The sequence below is a fragment of the Mixophyes fleayi genome, chromosome 7, assembly GCF_038048845.1.
Source record: "Mixophyes fleayi isolate aMixFle1 chromosome 7, aMixFle1.hap1, whole genome shotgun sequence".
Taxonomy (NCBI): domain Eukaryota; kingdom Metazoa; phylum Chordata; class Amphibia; order Anura; family Limnodynastidae; genus Mixophyes; species Mixophyes fleayi.
In genome coordinates, this window is record NC_134408.1 from 35,956,411 (window position 1) to 35,975,569 (window position 19,159).

General features: G+C 44.0%; 1 protein-coding gene across 1 annotated transcript in view; it reads left to right on the plus strand.

Annotated features, from left to right (window-relative positions):
* Window positions 1-1,407: 1,407 nt before the first annotated feature.
* RSPH10B (radial spoke head 10 homolog B) overlaps window positions 1,408-19,159 on the plus strand; it is an 804,204-nt gene continuing 786,452 nt past the window's right edge. Inside the window, exon 1 of the mRNA XM_075179663.1 lies at window positions 1,408-1,648. The gene's annotated coding sequence lies outside the window, so the exon portion shown is untranslated. The remainder of the gene's footprint in view (window positions 1,649-19,159) is intronic.

The window sequence follows — 19,159 nt, forward strand, 5'->3', positions numbered from 1 at the left end:
CACCACAATATATTAAAAACCCTGAACTTTTATGATTCGCACCAATAATTGGACCTGGACTGCGTAGAGGAGTGGGTCACCACAATATATTAAAAACCCTGAACTTTTATGATTCGCACCAATAATTGTACCTGGACTGCGTAGAGGAGTGGGTCACCACAATATCTTAAAAACCCTGAACTTTTATGATTCGCACCAATAATTGTACCTGGACTGCGTAGAGGAGTTGGCACTGGGCACCACAATAAAATATATAAAAAACCTTCAACAGATCTGCATTACACTACACATACGGCTGCTCCTCCATCCTCTCCATCATATACATGTTGGAGTTTTAGCGTGTGACAACCTCTTGTTTTTGATAATGTCAGTGCATTTTGAATATTTTTCAATTTGCCCCACACCACTGAATGTACTTTATCTATGATACGCAATACGCATCTATCTATCTTGACTGCGTAGTGTGGTGGCCCCGGTACACAATTTGGTACCGAGGCCACAATATAATTAAAAAACCCTCCACGTGTCTGAATTCCACCAAACAAGTATCTGGACTGCATAGTGGGGTGGCCCCGGTACCCAATTTGATACCGGGGCCACAATACCTCCTCCAAACATGGTACAGACAATTCGTCATTGAGAGACCCCAGACAGACAGGGTCGAAGTGTTATTGTTTGACTTTGTAAACCCAAAAAAATGTCCCTGTTGCACATAGTCGTGCAATGAAGACTGACTTTTTCATTTAAAGGCACGATCTTTAAAGTGTAGTGTTTGTAAGTCTAAGTCATATTATACTTTTGGTAAAATTGGTTTATTTTGTTCCTCTTTATGGTAATTAATTAGTAATAGAAGTAAAGTAGGAAATAGAATTAAAGTATGAAATAGAATTAAAGTAGGAAATAGAGTGGTATAGAGTTGTAGTGTGGTATAGATAGAGTGGTCCACACAATATAATAATAAAACCCTCAACTGGTCTGAATTCCACCAAACAAGTATCTTGACTGCGTAGTGGGGTGGCCCCGGTACACAATTTGGTACCGAGGCCACAATATAATTAAAAAACCCTCCACGTGTCTGAATTCCACCAAACAAGTATCTGGACTGCATAGTGGGGTGGCCCCGGTACCCAATTTGATACCGGGGCCACAATACCTCCTCCAAACATGGTACAGACAATTCGTCATTGAGAGACCCCAGACAGACAGGGTCGAAGTGTTATTGTTTGACTTTGTAAACCCAAAAAAATGTCCCTGTTGCACATAGTCGTGCAATGAAGACTGACTTTTTCATTTAAAGGCACGATCTTTAAAGTGTCAGAAAGAGAGAGAAGACACAGGAGAGGAGAGTTGTAGCTGGGGACCTGGGGTGGAAGCTCCCAGGCTCCCCCAGCATTGCCTGGAAGTCTGAGCGTGGTGACTGAGCCAGGGCAAGGAATGTGTGCCCTGGATGAGGGGGAGAACTCCATGCCACTATAGTGAACCCAAGAGAGAGGGGGACACTGCACATGGAAGAGGCCCTGGAGTGAGGGCTGCTACAAGAGGCATGGTAGTTGTAGTGTCAGATCCTGAGGCTGAGAGTACACAGAGTGACGTGTCAGAGCACAGGAGACATTATCCCCGCAGAGGAGGGATGAGCTGCAGTTGAGAGGTACACAGAGTGTGTCAGAGCTGCATGGAGGAGAGGCTGCCTGCCTATTAGCATCCATGCATGTGCCCCTGCAGAAAGGGTGATCTGCAGTGAGTATGGAGTGCAAGAGACATGTAAATTATGTTATTTAACATCTGGATAACATTAAGAACTGTGCAGGAGGAGTGATAAGATATTTGCAACCATATTCGTATTTCTCATTAATAACTGTGCTGGAGAGAGTAAGGAGATGTATATATTCTGCAACCATTATGATTATCGTGCTGGAGGAAGAGTGTAAATAAAAGTTCAGTTTGTTATAGAGATGGTCTGGCGCCCAAATTATTGTGACTTCTATTACACTGCACCAAAGTGACATTACCTGTGTCCCACTAACTACAAAGAAACACCTGCATGTGCAGGGACCCCCTGATCATTTACACCCATGCCCATCAGCTAGCCAGGGCTTGAGAAGGAGGTGCACTGTGTACCCTTTGCACCCCACACTACACACAGTGACAGGGGGTTACATAATGAGGCCACAATATAATTAAAAAATTGGGCATCAACTGTCACCGTTGTTTAATATCTGATACACCTAAATATGGACTGCACAGTGGAGTGTCCCCGGTAGTAAATTTGGTGCCGGGGCCACAATACCTCCTCCAACTTCCAAGTGTAGTGTTTATAAAGACACACAGCGTCGAAGTGTTATTATTAGTTGACTTTCTTAACCCTAAAATTGTCCCTGTTGCAAATATTCGTGCAATGGACAGTTACTTTTCTATTGAAAGACTCAAGCTTTCAAGTGTAGTGTTTATAAAATATAAACAACAATACAGTAGTTTTAGAGCACGTCAATACCTCTTGTTTTAAATTATGACACGGCATTTTACTTTTGGTTTAATTTCTTGAATTTTTTTACATTTGGTTTTACTTTTTGAACATGGCAAACGACTGTTGCTTGGTCATATAATGCAAAAAAAAAGTTCCAAGATGGAATTGTCCTTGGGCCCTCACACCCACCCTTATGTTGTTGAAATAGGACATGCACACTTTAACAAACCAATCATTTCAGCGACAGGGCCTACCAAACAACTTTGGCTGAAATGATTGGTTTGTTTGGGCCCCCACACCAAAAAAGCTATTCATCTCTCCCTGTACAGACTAAACAGGCTCTACTGAGGCAAGATGTCGTCCTCATCCTCAACCTCTGATTCCTCTCCCCCTACAGTGTGTACTTCCTCCTCATCACACATTATCAATTCGTCCCCGCTGGACTCCACAACCACAGGTCCCTCTGTAGTATCTGGAGGGCAGTGCTGTACTTCATTGAGGAATTGATTATTCATTTTTATAAACATCATTTTTTCAACGTTGTGAGGAAGCAACCTCCTTCGCCGCTCACTGACCAGGTTCCCCGCTGCACTAAAAACTCTTTCCGAGTACACACTGGAGGGGGGACAACTCAGGTAAAATAGAGCCAGTTTGTACAGGGGCTTCCAAACTGCCTTTTTTTCCTGCCAGTAACAATATGGACTGTCTGACATGTCTACTTGGATGGTGTCAGCAAAGTAATCATCCACAATTTTTTCTATTGTGACAGCATCCAATGCAGCGAGAGTAGACATGTCTGCAATGGTTGGCAGGTCCTTCAGTCCGGACCAGATGTTATCAGCATCCCCGCCAGTGCCTCTTTTGGGAAAACTGAGCTTTTTCCTCGCAGCCATAGATGTGGAAGAAAATGAGGGTGGAGCTGTTGGCATGTCACGGTCCTCTTCAGAGGACAATCTCCTGACCAGCAGGTCTTTGCACCGCTGTAGACTTGTGTCCGCCGGAAACAGAGACACAACATACGCTTTAAACCGAGGATCGAGCACGGTGGCCAGAATGTATTCCTCTGACTTTAAAAGAGTGACCACCCTCGGATCCTGGCAAAGCGTACGAAGGGCTACATCCACAAGAGCTACATGCTTGGTGTAATCGCAATGGCTTACCAGCTCCTCCCTCACTTTCTCCAGCTGCTTCTGCAACAGCCTGATCAGGGGAATGACCTGACTCAAGCTGGCAGTGTCGGAACTGACTTCTCGTGTGGCAAGTTCAAATGGCTGCAGAACCTTGCACAACACGGAAATCAGTCTCCACTGCGCTTGACTGAGGCGCATCCCCACTCCTTTGCCTATGTCGTAGGTGGCTGTGTAGGCCTGAATGGCCTTTTGCTGCTCCTCCATCCTCTGCAGCATATAGAGGGTGGAGTTCCAGCGCGTCACAACCTCTTGTTTGAGGTGATGGCAGGGCAGGTTCAAGCTTTTTTGATGTGCCTCTAGTCTGCGGTAGGCACTGGCTGAATGCCGAAAGTGTCCAGCAATTTTGCGGGCCACCGCAAGCATCTCCTGCACACCCCTGTCACTCTTGAGGTAATGCTGCACCACCAAATTAATGGTGTGGGCAAAACATGGGACGTGCTGGAAATTGCCCATATTTAATGCCCGCACAATGTTACTGGCATTGTCTGACACCACAAATCCCCATGAGAGTCTAAGTGGGGTAAGCCACTGGGAGATAATTTCCCTCATTTTCTCTAATATGTTGTCAGCGTTGTGCCTCTTATTAAAGCCTGTAATTCACAATGTTGCCTGCCTTTGCACGAGCAGCCATTTTGTAGATGCTGCTACTGATGCAGCTGTTGCTGTTGCTGCGGAAGGGGATGCATCTACCCAGTGGGCTGTCACAGTCATATAGTCCTTCGTTTGCCCAGAACCACTTGTCCACATGTCCGTGGTTAAGTGGACAGTGGGTACAACCGCATTTTTAAGAGCACTGAGGACACTTGATCGTACTTCTCTGTACATTTTTGGTATCGCCTGCCTAGTGAAGTGGAATCTCGAGGGGATTTGGTACCGGGGACACAATACCTCCATCAACCCTCTAAATCCCACTCCACTGATGGCGGACACCGGGCGCACATCTAACACCAACATTGCAGTTACAGCCGCAGTTATACGCTTTGCAATAGGGTGACTACTATCGTATTTGGTGGTCATGGCAAACGACTGTTGGACGGTCAATTGTTTTGTGAAAGACTTAGCGGTCTTACGACTTCCCCTCTGGGAAGATGACCGACTAACAGCAGCAACAGCAGCAGTGGCAGTAGTAGGTGTACCGCTGCAGGATTCCTCGGATGAATCCCGTATTGAGGAGGACTCAGTCTGGCTGCTGACTTGGGCTGCAGGACTGAATCTGATGGAGATTGTGGAGGAAGTTGACGAGGAGGGTGTTGCTGGTGTGTATCCAACTGGACCACGGGATTTAGGTGTCCCTGTACCGATGAGGGTCCTAGCCCCAGTTCCTGAACTAACCACTGAACTATGAAGGTTATTCAGGTGACGTATAAGGGAGGATGTTCCTAGGTGGGCAAGATCCTTACCCCTGCTTATTTGAGCTTTACATAAGCTACATATTGCCATACATTGGTTGTCTGGATTTGGATAAAAATAACTCCAGACCGAAGAGGTGCATTTTTTGGTCTTCTGACCAGGCATGACGATGGGCTTTTTCATCCCATGAACATCAGCTGTTTCCCCCCCTGGTGCCTCATTTACAATAACCACATCACCATCCTCATCATCAAGTTCCTCCACAGCGCCAGCTACATCATCAATAGCCTCCTCCCGAGCCACCTCTTCCCGTACAGTGATGGGAAGGTCAGGCTTGACAACCACCAACACCCTTGGACTCGCCTTGGGGATTTGTGATAATTTCTCTTTAGAAGGCAGAGTTGTTTGCTGTTTTGTTGCTGACAGCATAACTCTCTTCAATTTTTTGTAGGGGGGGGGAGGAGGAGGAGGGCTAAGATCCGTGGGTGAAGCTGAACCACTAGTCATGAACACGGGCCAGGGCCTAAGCCGTTCCTTGCCACTCCGTGTCGTAAATGGCATATTGGCAACTTTACGTTTCTCCTCAGATGATTTTAAGTTTCTCTTTTTGCTACTTTTTCTTAACTTGGGCTTTTTGGATTTTACATGCCCGGTACTACGAGATTGGGCATCGGGCTTGGAAGACGACGTTGATGGCATTTCATCGTCTATGTCATGACTAGTGGCAGCAGCTTCAGCATTAGGAGGAAGTGGGTCTTGATCTTTCCCTACTTTATCCTCCAAATTTTTGGTCTCCATTATATGTAGCACAAGATACTGCAGAATGTGTGAACTTGGTAATATTGCAGTACCAATGGACTTATACTGCTGGATTGGTTTTGCAAATTTGGTTATAATTATTATATATTTTTTTTTTTTTAAATTTTTTATTTTTTTTTACTTTTTTTTTATTTTTAAAAAACTTGGGAATAGTGGGGAAATAACTATGCCCTTAGAAGCACAGAGCACAGGACACAGCACCACTGGACTGAACAGGACACGGCACAGGACCCAGCAGCACTACGGAACTCAGCAGGACAGAGCACAGGACACAGCACCACTGGACTGATACTGCAGAATGTGTGAACTTGGTAATATTGCAGTACCAATGGACTTATAATGCTGGATTGGTTTTGCAAATTTGGTTATAATTATATTTTTTTTTTTTTTTTAAATTTTTTATTTTTTTTTACTTTTTTTTTATTTTTTAAAAACTTGGGAATAATGGGGAAATAACTATGCCCTTAGAAGCACAGAGCACAGGACACAGCACCACTGGACTGAACAGGACACGGCACAGGACCCAGCAGCACTACGGAACTCAGCAGGACAGAGCACAGGTCACAGCACCACTGGACTGATACTGCAGAATGTGTAAACTTTGTAATATTGCAGTACCACTGGACTTTTACTGCTGAATGTGTGAACTTGGTAATATTGCAGTACCAATGGGCTTATACTGCAGGATTGGTTGTGCAAATTTTGTGGTAATTAAAAAATATTAAAGTAGTTTTTGGTATTTTTTAAAAAAACTTTTTTTTATTTTTTTAAACACAGGGGAATATTGGGGAAATAACTATGCCCTTAGAAGCACAGAGCACAGGACACAGCACCACTGGACTGAACAGGACACAGCACAGGACCCAGCAGCACCACTGACCTCAGAAGGACAGAGCACAGCACACAGCACCACTGGACTGATACTGCAGAACACAGCACAGCACAGCACAGCACAGCACAGCACTAAACAGCACAGAACTAAACAGCACAGAACTAAACAGCACAGAACTAAACAGCACAGAGGACCACCTAACACACCCTCCCTCTACCCTGATCAATGCCCGAGTGAAGATGGCGGCGACTAGCGGGGAATTTATAGGATCCGAGTATCGCGAGATCCGACAACGGGATTATGAGTCAGAGCCTCAGTTTCACTTTTGAATTTGGCGCCAATACCCGGATCTGTCTCGGATCCGACTCGGATCCGCAACGTTCGGGTGGGCTCGGATTTCATAAATCCGAGTGCGCTCATCCCTATTCAGTATATATTGCTAAGTGTTCAAATGTGCCTGGATTGTGACAGGGAGGGTCTGGAACGGAGGGCAGGAGAGAAGTCAGTGACCGTAGAGAGTCAAGAACAACTTGCTTGAGATTACATCCAGGAAAAAGTCTTTTAACCTCCTGAGTCGTGTAGTGTGAACAAAGGTGTTCACTCTGAGAGACACCTGTGAGACTACACTTGCTAGTGTCCCTATTGTAGTTTAGGATTGTCAGGTTTGCTCACTAAGTAATTGAGTGAGATCCTGCTTTCCAATGAGTATTGACTAAACTTTCCTGGAGGCGCGGAGTCTAACAAACTGGGAGGTATTCACCAGAGGTTCCCGCAAGGGAATATGGGCTTCTGTGGCTCCCAGCTTGCAGGTCGCAGCCCTCCAGGAAAGTTCCCACTGTGACAGCTGAGAACTAGTTACTTGGCAGAGGAATGATCCAATTCAGACATCAAAGATGGTAACAAAGATTACCGTATTTATTATAAAATATTAACACAAGAGACCAATGCAAACTTGAATGCTTTGCCAGAGATGATTATAAAAGGCATGCAGGAATAATAACTTTCAGCAACATTCATTAATACAAGCTGCAAATTCAGTAATCAGATTCTTCAATAATAGGAATCTTGAAACATGGGAATCAACATAGTCCAACTCTATTCGTCCACGATAGGCACAGCTTGATACAATTTGTGAAACGGAGAACAGTAATCAAACATGCAGGCCAAACGGATAATAGATGTGACTCCTCATGTTACTGCAAGCCGTGGGATAGCTATAGAGAATTCAAACAGTCCAGCTTCCAATAAAAGTAAACTCACAGCAGTAGTAACTGAAGTATACCACGAATACTGAAACAAGTAACGGGGTCAGCGATGTAGATCAAACAATGAGCAGATGAAGTTCATAACATTTGCCACGAGCACAGATAGTAAAACAGGCAACAGTTGTAGATTATAACGTTACCACGAGCAGTGGAACAGGTATGCAGCGATTAGGAAAGTCCAACAAACAGCAGCGATGACCACAGCAGCTTTACCACGGATGTTGGAACAGGTAACAAGTGTAGATCATAGCATTTACCACGAGCAGTGGAACAGGTATGTAGATATTAGTAAATCCAGCAGATAGCAGCGATGACCACACAGCAGCGATGAACATAGCAGCTTTACCACGGATAGTGGAACAGGTAACAGGTGTACATCATAGCGTTTACAACAAGCAGTGGAACCGGTACACAAACAGAGACATCAGAATAACAGATGTGACTTGAAGAACCAGCAATGCAGGTAAGAAAGGAAGGGCCTAATAAAGGAAGACTGACCAATAGTAACACTGGCCAGCATACAGGTGTAATAGTCACAGGTGCAGATCATGGCCCATAATCACACTAGCAACAGAAATGAAAGAAACAGTCAGTGTTTAGAGGCTCAGGTAGAGATACCAGTAGAGCGGAGTGTGACAGGGATAAAGAGAAGCGCCCTAGAACAGAGGGAGTGATCTGTGGTGACAGTCTTACAATGCGATTTTGTCAACTCTTCCTTTTGTTCTTTTTTTTTTTTCTTTATTTGGTTGACACGCTGATCAAGGTGGATTTGGAGTAATCTACTGAAGTGACACTTATAGATGAACTGCTAATGAGGAAAGTGGTGAAAGTATTGGAACTTTGTGACTTGATACAAAGAAAATGAAAACTTTATTTGACTGAACAATGTGTTCTATTAAAGTATATGCACAAACACATATTCATATATATTTGGTTGTTATTGTATTTTGGTGGGGAACACTGTATAGAAAGCGGTGCACTTGGGAAGTCTATTGTGATTTTTTTTTCTACACTTACTGCCTATGACAGCATTATTCTTACATTTTATCAATAGTTTTTTAAACATTTAACCACTGCAGTGGTTCTGCGGCATCTGCTATGAGATGCCTGACAGTATTCTTCTTTCCGAACCCATGGTTTAGTACAGTTAAAGTTCCTTGCTTGGAAAACAACCTTTGTTTTGGCTATATCTAAAGATACTAGAGCTTCGGAGCTAGGAGCGCTGACCTGTAGGTCTACATATTTTATCTTTCATAAATACAGGGCTGTTCTTCAGACAAATCCTTCTTTTCAGACCAAAGTGGCCTCCAAGTTCCATCCAAGTTCCATCTAAAGCAGAATATTGGAGACCTACAACGTCCTTAAACCGTGGTTGGTCTACAGAAGAATAGGGCTCTCTTCACCGTGTGGGTGTTGTCAGAGCTTTGAAGACTTATGCTCATAGGACTAGAGATGTGCGCAACATGGCAGATCTTTTGATTCTCTATGATACCCACAAGTCTAGGCTTATATTCTAGCAGGGCCTCATCTCCTCACATTGATTCTTCTGAACTGACCCACCCTTAGTGGCAGCTTTGGGACATTTCTAAAGTCTTAAGTGGTCCCAATTGGATAAAAGAAAAAACAGGATGTTTTTACTTACGTTAAATCCTTTTCTCTGAGTCCATTGGGGCACAGTGTTTCCACCCTTTTTACGCTCTAGATCTCCTTTTATGTTATGATGTTATTGTTCTAGGGGGATATTTTTTGTTACATTTGTTGCTCCTTCTCTTCTGTACTGTGGGGACTGGTTAGTAAAATAGCCGGCTTCCTTCCAACAGAGGGGTATAGAGGGGGAGGAGTTTCAAGTCTTAGGGCCTGCTTCATTAACGAAAGTAAAAAAAAAAAAGAAAGGCAAAAAAGAAAAGGAGTAAATGTTCTCAGGGACAAACCATGTTACAATGCAAGGGGTGCAAATTAGTTTATTATTTTGCACATAAAATATATACTGGCTGTTTTTTTAATCTAGCACACAAATACTTGATAGCTTTATTTTTAAACTGTAAAGTTTATCTAGGACATGCCCTATCCCAACTATAAATCTGTACCCACATTTTAAATTGACATCCCCCTCCAATGCAACATCGTTTTGCCCAGATGCAAAGTTACTCCTTTTTGATGCTTTGCTCTCCTTAATGACTCAGTCCTTTAGTGTAGAAATTTAAAGTGCTTCCAATGGACTCAGAGAAAAGGACTTATTGTATGGACAAAAATCCAGTTATCCAGTTATCTCTTGTTCCACTTACAAAAAAAAGAAAAGAAAAACAAAGCAATTCATTTTTTGTTATCACAGAATTTTCTTTGCTGTCAATGTATCTGGAACAGTCACCAATTCCGCCCACTTTAGGAGACAAAATCTTGGCAATCAGCAAAGGCAGACAGATTGCAGAACTGATATAGACCAGTGTAAACTACTATACCACTTTTTCTCTAAAGATTTTTTACTGCATGTCATTAGTGTGAATAGTGTTTTTATTTTGCTTTTTTTCAGCCTATATAACCCTTTTCTATGTTAGAGGGTGGCAGGAACATAGTAGATGTTGATTATATATCTAGCCTCACCTCCATCCAATACACTTCCTGTCAGGATTTGAACCCAGGGCTTCTGCCTCCATGGACTGCTGCTCTGCTGACTGAGCTATTCTGGCTGCTGGACAGTTCCATGTCTTTATTTAGTGTTCTAGATCAGTTCCAGTGATCTCCTGATCTTCCAGCATGCCTTAGCTCCACCCATTGACTTTCTATAAAAGCCTGGCCAGTTCCTGTCTCCAATGCCTGATTATTGTGCTCTGTGCCTGTGATCTAGCTCCTGTTGCTGTTCCTGTCTACCTGCATATACTACACGTATACCGACCTCGGCTTGCCCTCCACTACGCTTCTGCCTCAACCTTTGGACCGCTACGCCTCTCTGTGTACCGAACCCGGCTTGTTTGACCTTTCTTCCATCTCATCTCCTGTTAGCCAGTCTTCCTTTCTGCCACTGGGCTCCTATCCAGTCTCCGGACCGTGACACTTCCCTCCATTTAACCCCCTAACCAAATTACCAAATGTAGAATCTCAGGATGACGCTAACAAAACAATATGATTGTAAAAAAACTCTGTTTTTAGAATAAATAATTTTTCGAGGGCATAGAAGGGAAAAGGGGGTGGAAAAGTGAGATCACATTTTAGTTTAACTGAGAGATTGTTCTGTTATCTAAATATTGAGAAAATACAATATGTAAGATAAAGGACATCTAGCTGTTGCTATTTAACATTTCAAGAATAAGGGAGGTAGGGAAGACAGGGGCAGGTCTAGGAAGGTGAATTATCCTGAATAAGGTGGACTATTCAGCTGTATAAAAAGCATTATTAAGTCAGGGAGTTTACACAGTCGTCCCAGCTGGGCCATAACGCTTCTTGTTATTCTCCCTATCATTGGTTTTGTGGGTTATATTTTCATCTCTAATTTCTTTTACCATTCCATCCAACCTAGTTGAGATGTTGGAGGACCAATGTCTTCAGTTAAATAAACCACTACACTCTTGTTAAAACCACAATATAAACACAGTAAACACCCTCATTTATACCATATATTTTAATTAAAAATAATAAATACCCTATACTCACCACAGATGTTTTCATCTGTTGCCAGCAGCTTTTAATCCTAAAATGGCTGTCAACCAAGTCCCAATTAAATTGGTATCCAAAGTCAGGCTTGATAAAGTCTAAAATAAATTTGTAATTCCCAAAGTCCGGCTTGCAAAGTCCAAAAATAATTTGTAGATCCAAAGTCCCTACTTGAAATGTCCCAAAAGTATTTGTATCCAAAAGTACCCACTTGTAATGTCTTCTGTTCTTCTTGGGCAAAAAGCCCCCCTTGGTGATTGCAGTCTTCTGATCTTCTTGACCATGGGGGCCCCCTTGTTGCTTGAACTCTTCTTGTCTTCAGTCAGGAGGGCCCCAGATTTGTAACATCCACGATTTTTCTTTCTTGATTGCAGGAAAAAAAAAAAGAGCAGGACCACCGCAAACAGTTTCTACACAGTAGAAGATACGATACACAATGAACTTAGTTCATTTCAGTAGGTCTATTTATAGTATTAGGTGATTTTCCCACAACTGTGGGAAAATCCCCATATACTATAAATAGACCTAGCGCAATGAGCTAAGCTCATTGCATATCGGAGCTTCTACTGTGTAGAAGCTGTTTGCGGCGGTTCTCTTCAATATTTTTTTTTATTCAAGCATGTTCCAGCTAGGATCATACAAATATGGGGCCCTTCTGGCTGAAGCAAAGAAGACTTCAATCAACAAGGGGGCCCTCCTGGCTGAAGACTTCAATCAACAAGGGGGCCCTCCTGGCTGAAGACTGCAATCAACAAGGGGGGACACCAGCATACCCATGGCAGCCAGGGCATGTTGGCACTTGTGGTTCTCCAAGTGCCAACATACCCTGGCTGCCATGGGTATGCTGGTGCTTGTAGTTATACAAGTATCAGCATGCCCACACTATTTATGGCACCCTCGCTGGCTGGGACTTGTAGGTCCACAAAACAAAATGGCATCTGTTTTCTTTTTTCTACTATAATCGCCCTTATTACCCTATACCCACCGCCCAGGGGTGTAGGAAGAGCTCTAGTGCTGTCAGCACTGGGTTAGGAGTCCCTAGAGGGGGGGGCCCACTCCCTAGGGAATCCAGCCCAGCATTGAACAGCCTGGGGTTGGTTGTCATTATGGCAGGGGGACCCCTACCGCGTGTCCTCCTGCTATAGTGCCACCAACCCCGGCTGGTTTGCCTAGTGCTGGTTCTGTGAAATACGGGGGGACCCCACGCAAAATTTTTCCACGATTTTCACGGAACCAGCAGTAGTCTGGCAGCACTAGAGTTAATAGTGAATAGAGATGGGACCCCACTCTATTTTTTTTTTAAACTTTCATCTATTTTTGAAAATTTTGACAGCTAACGGAGCTCTGGCTCTATTGCAGAACAGTGTAACAGTGATGTGTTTGCAAAACATGCTGCTACAACACAGAAGAGTTGTCAGGCGCCGTCTGTAGATCGGGACGGAGGTCCCGCTTGCTGCTCGGCGCGTCTGGTTGCCAGACGCGTCACTTCCGCCCCGCTCAGCCGCCCGGCTACTACACTGTAAGCGTCCCGTTGCCTAGCAACGGAAACGCTGCTTCCAGGAAGCGCTACGGCGCTAATATAATGACAGCACGACAGCGCTAAAGCTGATTGGACATCAGATGTATATAAGGCTTCCATAGTCCCTCCTCCAGTGCCAGAGTTTCAGGTCCTTTCCTGTCCTCCAGCGTTCCAGTGCTCCTGTGGTTATCTGTCTCCTGACCTTTTGCCTGTGACCATTGTGACCCGGATTGCCTTGACTACCCTTTTGGATTCCCCTTTTGTAGCTCGCTGTCAGAACGTTGCCGACCCGGCTTGACTCACTACCCCTTCGGATTCTCCTTGTGTACCTGCATTGCCCGCACCATTGCCAAACCGGCCTGTCTGACATTTAACTCGTGCTTCGCTATCTGACTCGTGGAAGGACCGCGACCTGCGTGTTTCCTGCAGCTAAGTCCATACCTCCTTGCAGGGGGTCCTGGTGAACACCAGGGGCATGTTAGACTCCGCACCTTCCTCCGAGTAGTGCCAACAATAGCAGGTACGCTATACTAGTCGTGACAAGAGTTAGCTAACACGGGAGTGTTTTACATCGCAGCAAATTGCCAGAGATGACCAGCGATTTTGAAGATCAGGGTAAAAATCGCAGCTTGATACATTTGAGAAATTTTAGACTAAAATCGTGGGTTATCATCCGCGATTTTAACACGCTGAAAAAATCGGTGCTTGATACATTTACCCCCTCATCTTCACAGTACTGCTGGGACACACAAGACTCAATCCTATAAGCTCTCTGAGGACCATCTCTACCCCAAATGCTTCACCGAAGTAGCCCAATTAATTGGCCTGTGACTGTTCTTATAGTACGCAAGCAGCCTGCATTATACCAGCCATCCTCAGACATCTGTCTTTTGGGACTCCCAATACATTTGTTCCTCGCTGCCCTCGGATTGGATCACCTGCAGCAACTGTGAATTCTAACATGCTGCCTGGCTCTGGGTAGACCCCTCTCATTCAAGCTGAGATTAGTGAGCATTTTTCCTCTACCTCTCCTCTACCCTCCTTAACTTATTCTACCTTCTTTACTGCACTTTGTTGCCTAATTGCTTCTAATGATCCCATCATGTCTACCAAACCAAAGAAAATGACATCTGGAGCTTCAGCCAATTTCCTTGGATCAAAATCTAAAGCCTTTTCTCCTCAATATGATCATCATGACTCGTCGGGACCCTCCTTTCCAGTGGAGCTCGACCCTTAATATTTATGATGACTAATCTTCTTGAGGAAGTTAAAGCGGCATTCCACCAAGAACTGTCAATGATTTCAAATCTAAGCTGAATTCGTTGGGCACTGTCATGAACATAGAGAACTTACAGTTATTTATAAGGGTTAACCCATCACATAATTGTGGGGAATAAGGCCTTAATCATAACTGCAGTGTAAATATGGTATGCTAATTGAATCCATTGATAAGTTGAACTACTGAAGTGTGAAGTGTAAAATGTGAAGACCGAAAGTCTGTTGTATGTGTATTTGAGGGCTCTGCACATTCCAGTGTGAGAGGATAGTAGTGTCACCTGTGGCAGCTTCAAAAAAACCCTGCTGTGAAATATATCCTGGCCTGGGATGGAGTTTTGACACCTGTATAGACTTTTAGGAACCGCTTAGCATGGAGTCTGGCTCAAAGAGCCCATGTGCTGACTTAGCTATATGTGATATAGACAAAAGTAGTTCAGTTTTAAAGTATGCCACTTAAAATCAATAAAAGTAGTGATCAATCACATATCACATATTACTCAATAGCATGATGAAGGGCAGCTCATATGTCAAATTAAGAATTCTGCCCCACAGAGAAGTTAAGGAAATGAGTGTACGCTCTATGAATACACTGTATTTAGGCTTGTTTGGTATCAAAATATGAACAAATTCATAGGGGATTTATTCATAATAAAATTGGGTCTGTGTGACGCTCCACAGAAAAGTTAGGTCACATAGTAGAACACAGCCCCAGGGGGTGGGAAGGTGTAAAGGTGTCTTTAAAAAGCTGAGACCAGTTATAACAAATTGTCAGTCTATTGGGAAAATCAATTCACATTGATAAGCTGTCTATCTTCCTAGCCAATTTCCCATGGCACAGATTATACAACTCATGTAAGTGATACTCTGAATGTAACCCCTTTTATTTTAAACTGCTTTGCTTGTGTATATTTTATCAGTTGTTTTTTAATTGTTTTTCTTTATATCTAAATGCCCTGTACTTTTGTATATTAAATCTATAATTTAATATGTGGCGTCCTTGATACTCTAACGAATCCATTAGCCTGTTAAGAAGCATATAGCTCAACCAAGTTAACCCTTTGAATGCCGGTGTGTGATATGTTGATACATTTGATTAACAAGCTTAGTGTGTGCTTGCATTTACATTTGTGTAATAGTCTGGAGGTGTGAAGAGTTAATCCTTTGTTTGCTGGTGTAGGCCTTGTTAGTCTGTGGGTAGCCAGAAGCCTTGTGTGCCAGTATGGGACAGTATATTGGGGTCCTATTACCCGTATTCAATAGGTGGTGGCAAACCTGAAGTGTGTAGGGGTGTGAGCGCTGTCTGGGGGTGACTCCGTAGGTCTATAACCTGTGTGATACAGAGAGACTGCGGACTGGAATCGTCTGCAACCGCATACAGCAAACACCCAAACTCACAGCAACTGGGAGCGTGTTCGTGACAGGCACCAGGGCAGATGCTTTGGAATAAAAAACTGACAACCTCTGCTGTTCCCAGGCTGTACTTGACAAAGAACTCTCCCGCCTTCACGATGAAGTTGAGGCCTTGAACTAGAAACAAGAGGACCCTGAAAACCATTCACCCCGCAACAACATCCGCATTAGAAATGTTGCTGAAGATGTCATGCCGGCGGATCTCCAAACTTTCCTCAAGGCCCTTTTCCTTCACCTCCTCCCGGACCTCTCCAAGGTGGAATGTCTCATGGATAGAGCTCATCGAGCCCTGAGGGCCAAGCCCTCCTGTGGTCAACCTCCACGGGATATCATTGTTTGCTTGCATTACTTCCGCACTAGAGACCATATCCTTAAAGCTTCTAGAGATCAATCCTTCCTTTACTTCAGAAACATGGATATCCAATTGTTTCAGGAACTTGCACCTCCTACGATCCAAAAACAAAGGGACCTATGACCTGTCACCAGAATTCTCTGCCAGCATGATATCTGATACTGCTGGTGCTTTCCGTTTCAGCTACAAGTCTTTGCTGCAAATATCTTTCACTTTGTTAAAACTTTGGATCAAGGACAAGCCCTCCTTACTAAGCTGAATATCCTTCCTGAGACATCTGTTCTTTAATTTACATCCCCGAAGGCCCAACGCTCAGCGCTTCCTCAACCTGAGTGGTCATGTGCCTCTCGCTGACATCCTAGGGACACTGAGCCACTCTGATATGTCTATTGTCATATTTTTTTATAGTGTTTGTTCTCCACTTGTTCTGTTTTTACAGGCAGACTTCTAAAGGTAGCTGGAGCTCACTGCCTTGACTGCCCGACATTTTTTTCTCCAGTTTTATGTTTCAAGTTTTCCATGTAAATTGAATTTTGCTACTGATCTTCAATCTCCTTATGCTACACGTTTACCATACTACTTTTATAGTACACTCATTAGCCTGACGTTATATTGTTTAGCTTTAACCATACCTGACCATTTCATCAGTAGGAGAGCTCACACTTACTGTACCCTGCCCCACCCCTATATCCCTTCCCCCACTCATGTGTTTAGTTTATTATGTGTTCTATTTATATGTTGTTACCTTAATACACTGTTCTCCGTTTAGATATAACTAATGCAAATTTTCTGTCAAAAATCTATTTTGGGTCCACAAGTCCTGGTCGCCTCCTTTTACGGACTCAGGACCACCCCTCATGCACCCTTTTACATTGTTCACTATTTCATGTATAGCTTTTCTACTATGTCTCTGAATCCTCATAGGGGACCTGATTCATTAAGGATCTTAAATTAAGAAGTATCTTATTTAAATCTCCTGGACAAAACCATTATCACGCGCCGGGTGTTCGGGCAGCGCACCCGACACCCGGCAGACTTACCTCTCCTCGGCGCTCCGCTTCCCGCTGGGCGCCGCCATCTTGGATCCGGGTCTGCGCATGCATTAATTCTTCTGCCTCCTGCTCATTGGTCCTTCTCCTTGGCGGCAAGTTTAAAAGGCACCTCCTCTCTGTCTTCAGTGCCTGTTCTTTGAGTCACCTCCTGGTGATAGAAGTGGCTTCCCTGGTGTCTTGCTGCATTTGCCATTTATACTCAACTGCAGAGCTGACGCTTACTCTCTGGAAACCTACACCACATAGTGGTCTGCAGAGCTGACGCTCACGTTCCTGAATCTACTTCATCTGACACACAGTGGCCTGCAGAGCTAACGCTCATCCCCGGAAATCTACTCTACCTTTGTCTGCAGAGCTGACGCTCACTCTCCTGAAATCTACACCACATAGTGGTCTGCAGAGCTGACGCTCACCTTCCTGAATTTACTTCATCTGCCACATAGTGGCCTGCAGAGCTAACGCTCATCCCTGGAAATCTACTCTACGTTTGTCTGCAGAGCTGACACTCACTCTCCTGAAATCTACACCACATAGTGGTCTGCAGAGCTGACGCTCACTCTCCTGAAATCTACACCACATAGTGGTCTGCAGAGCTGACGCTCACCTTCCTGAATCTACTTCATCTGCCATACAGTGGCCTGCAGAGCTAACGCTCATCTCTGGAATCTTCTCTACTTTTGTCTGCAGAGCTAACGCTCATCTCGTGCCTCATCTGCCACATAGTGGCCTGCAGAGCTGACGCCTATCTCCGGCATCTACGCTGCCATCACTTACAGCATTGACCTCTCTTCCTACGGTACTATTTCCTGTAGTCTTCCCAAGAGCTTCCGTACAGTGCTCTTAGTAGGGACCGCGACCTGCGAGGTTGACACGGCTAAGCCCATACCGCTTTGCGGCAATTCCTGGTGAACACCGTCTCCTCGTTAGACTACACGCCCTGCTGGAGTAGTGCCAAACTGTACGAACCTCTAGGATTCGCTGCATCTACCGAGTCTCCTCGTAAGAACCGTGACAACCATGTTACAATGCAAGGGGTGAAAACTAGTTCTCTGTTTTGCACATAAGTTAAATACTGACTGTGTTTTCATGTAGCGTTGCTTTTCCTAAGATATGGAGGTAATACGTTCATTGGACATTTCGATCTTCTCCTGGCTGCATAGGTTAAAGGAACGAGATGGCTGATTTTCTGGCGAAGAAGCAGTTTTCACACGTAGTTGGTAGGAGTTGGGGGGAGGGAAGGCGTTCCTACTGAAGTACTAAGTAAGCACACTTACGTGCCTGTTTTGGGGGGCAGTGCAGAAACGATATTTGATTTTGCAGTTACACTATTATAATGAGATAAAGGGGTGGGTAGAGTAACAAGCTTAGGGGCTAGATTTACTAAACTGCGGGTTTGAAAAAGTGGAGATGTTGCCTATAGCAACCAATCAGATTCTAGCTGTCATTTATTTAGTGCATTCTACAAAATGACAGCTAGAATCTGATTGGTTGCCATAGGCAACTTCTCCACTTTTTCAAAAATATACCCCTAGGTGTGTACTGGTGGGATTTCCACTTCAGTTTTGTACCATCTCAGATCTGGAGATCTTTGAGTGTTGACCTATACTTTTAATGGGGCCCATTTTGCACCCCTACGTTGCATTTCAATAGAGAGGCACATTTCTGTTCATCTTATAAAAGCTTCACACATACAAAACGTCCTAGTGTAAAAATTACCCAATGACCAATCACTTTCACAATTAGAGAAAACAAACACTTAAAAACTGTTCTGTAAAATTGTATTCTTGTTCAACCTTCCCAGGGTTTACCACAAGAGCACAGCGGACGTCTTTGACCATCGTCATCCCAGCTGTATTCATTCTGCAAAATATGAACTTATAAATACAGCACAGAATGGCAAAGCACAAGTAGAACTTATGTGATTTATCATCTATTTATATAGTGCAAGCAAATTCCGTAGCGTTTCACAATTGGGAACAA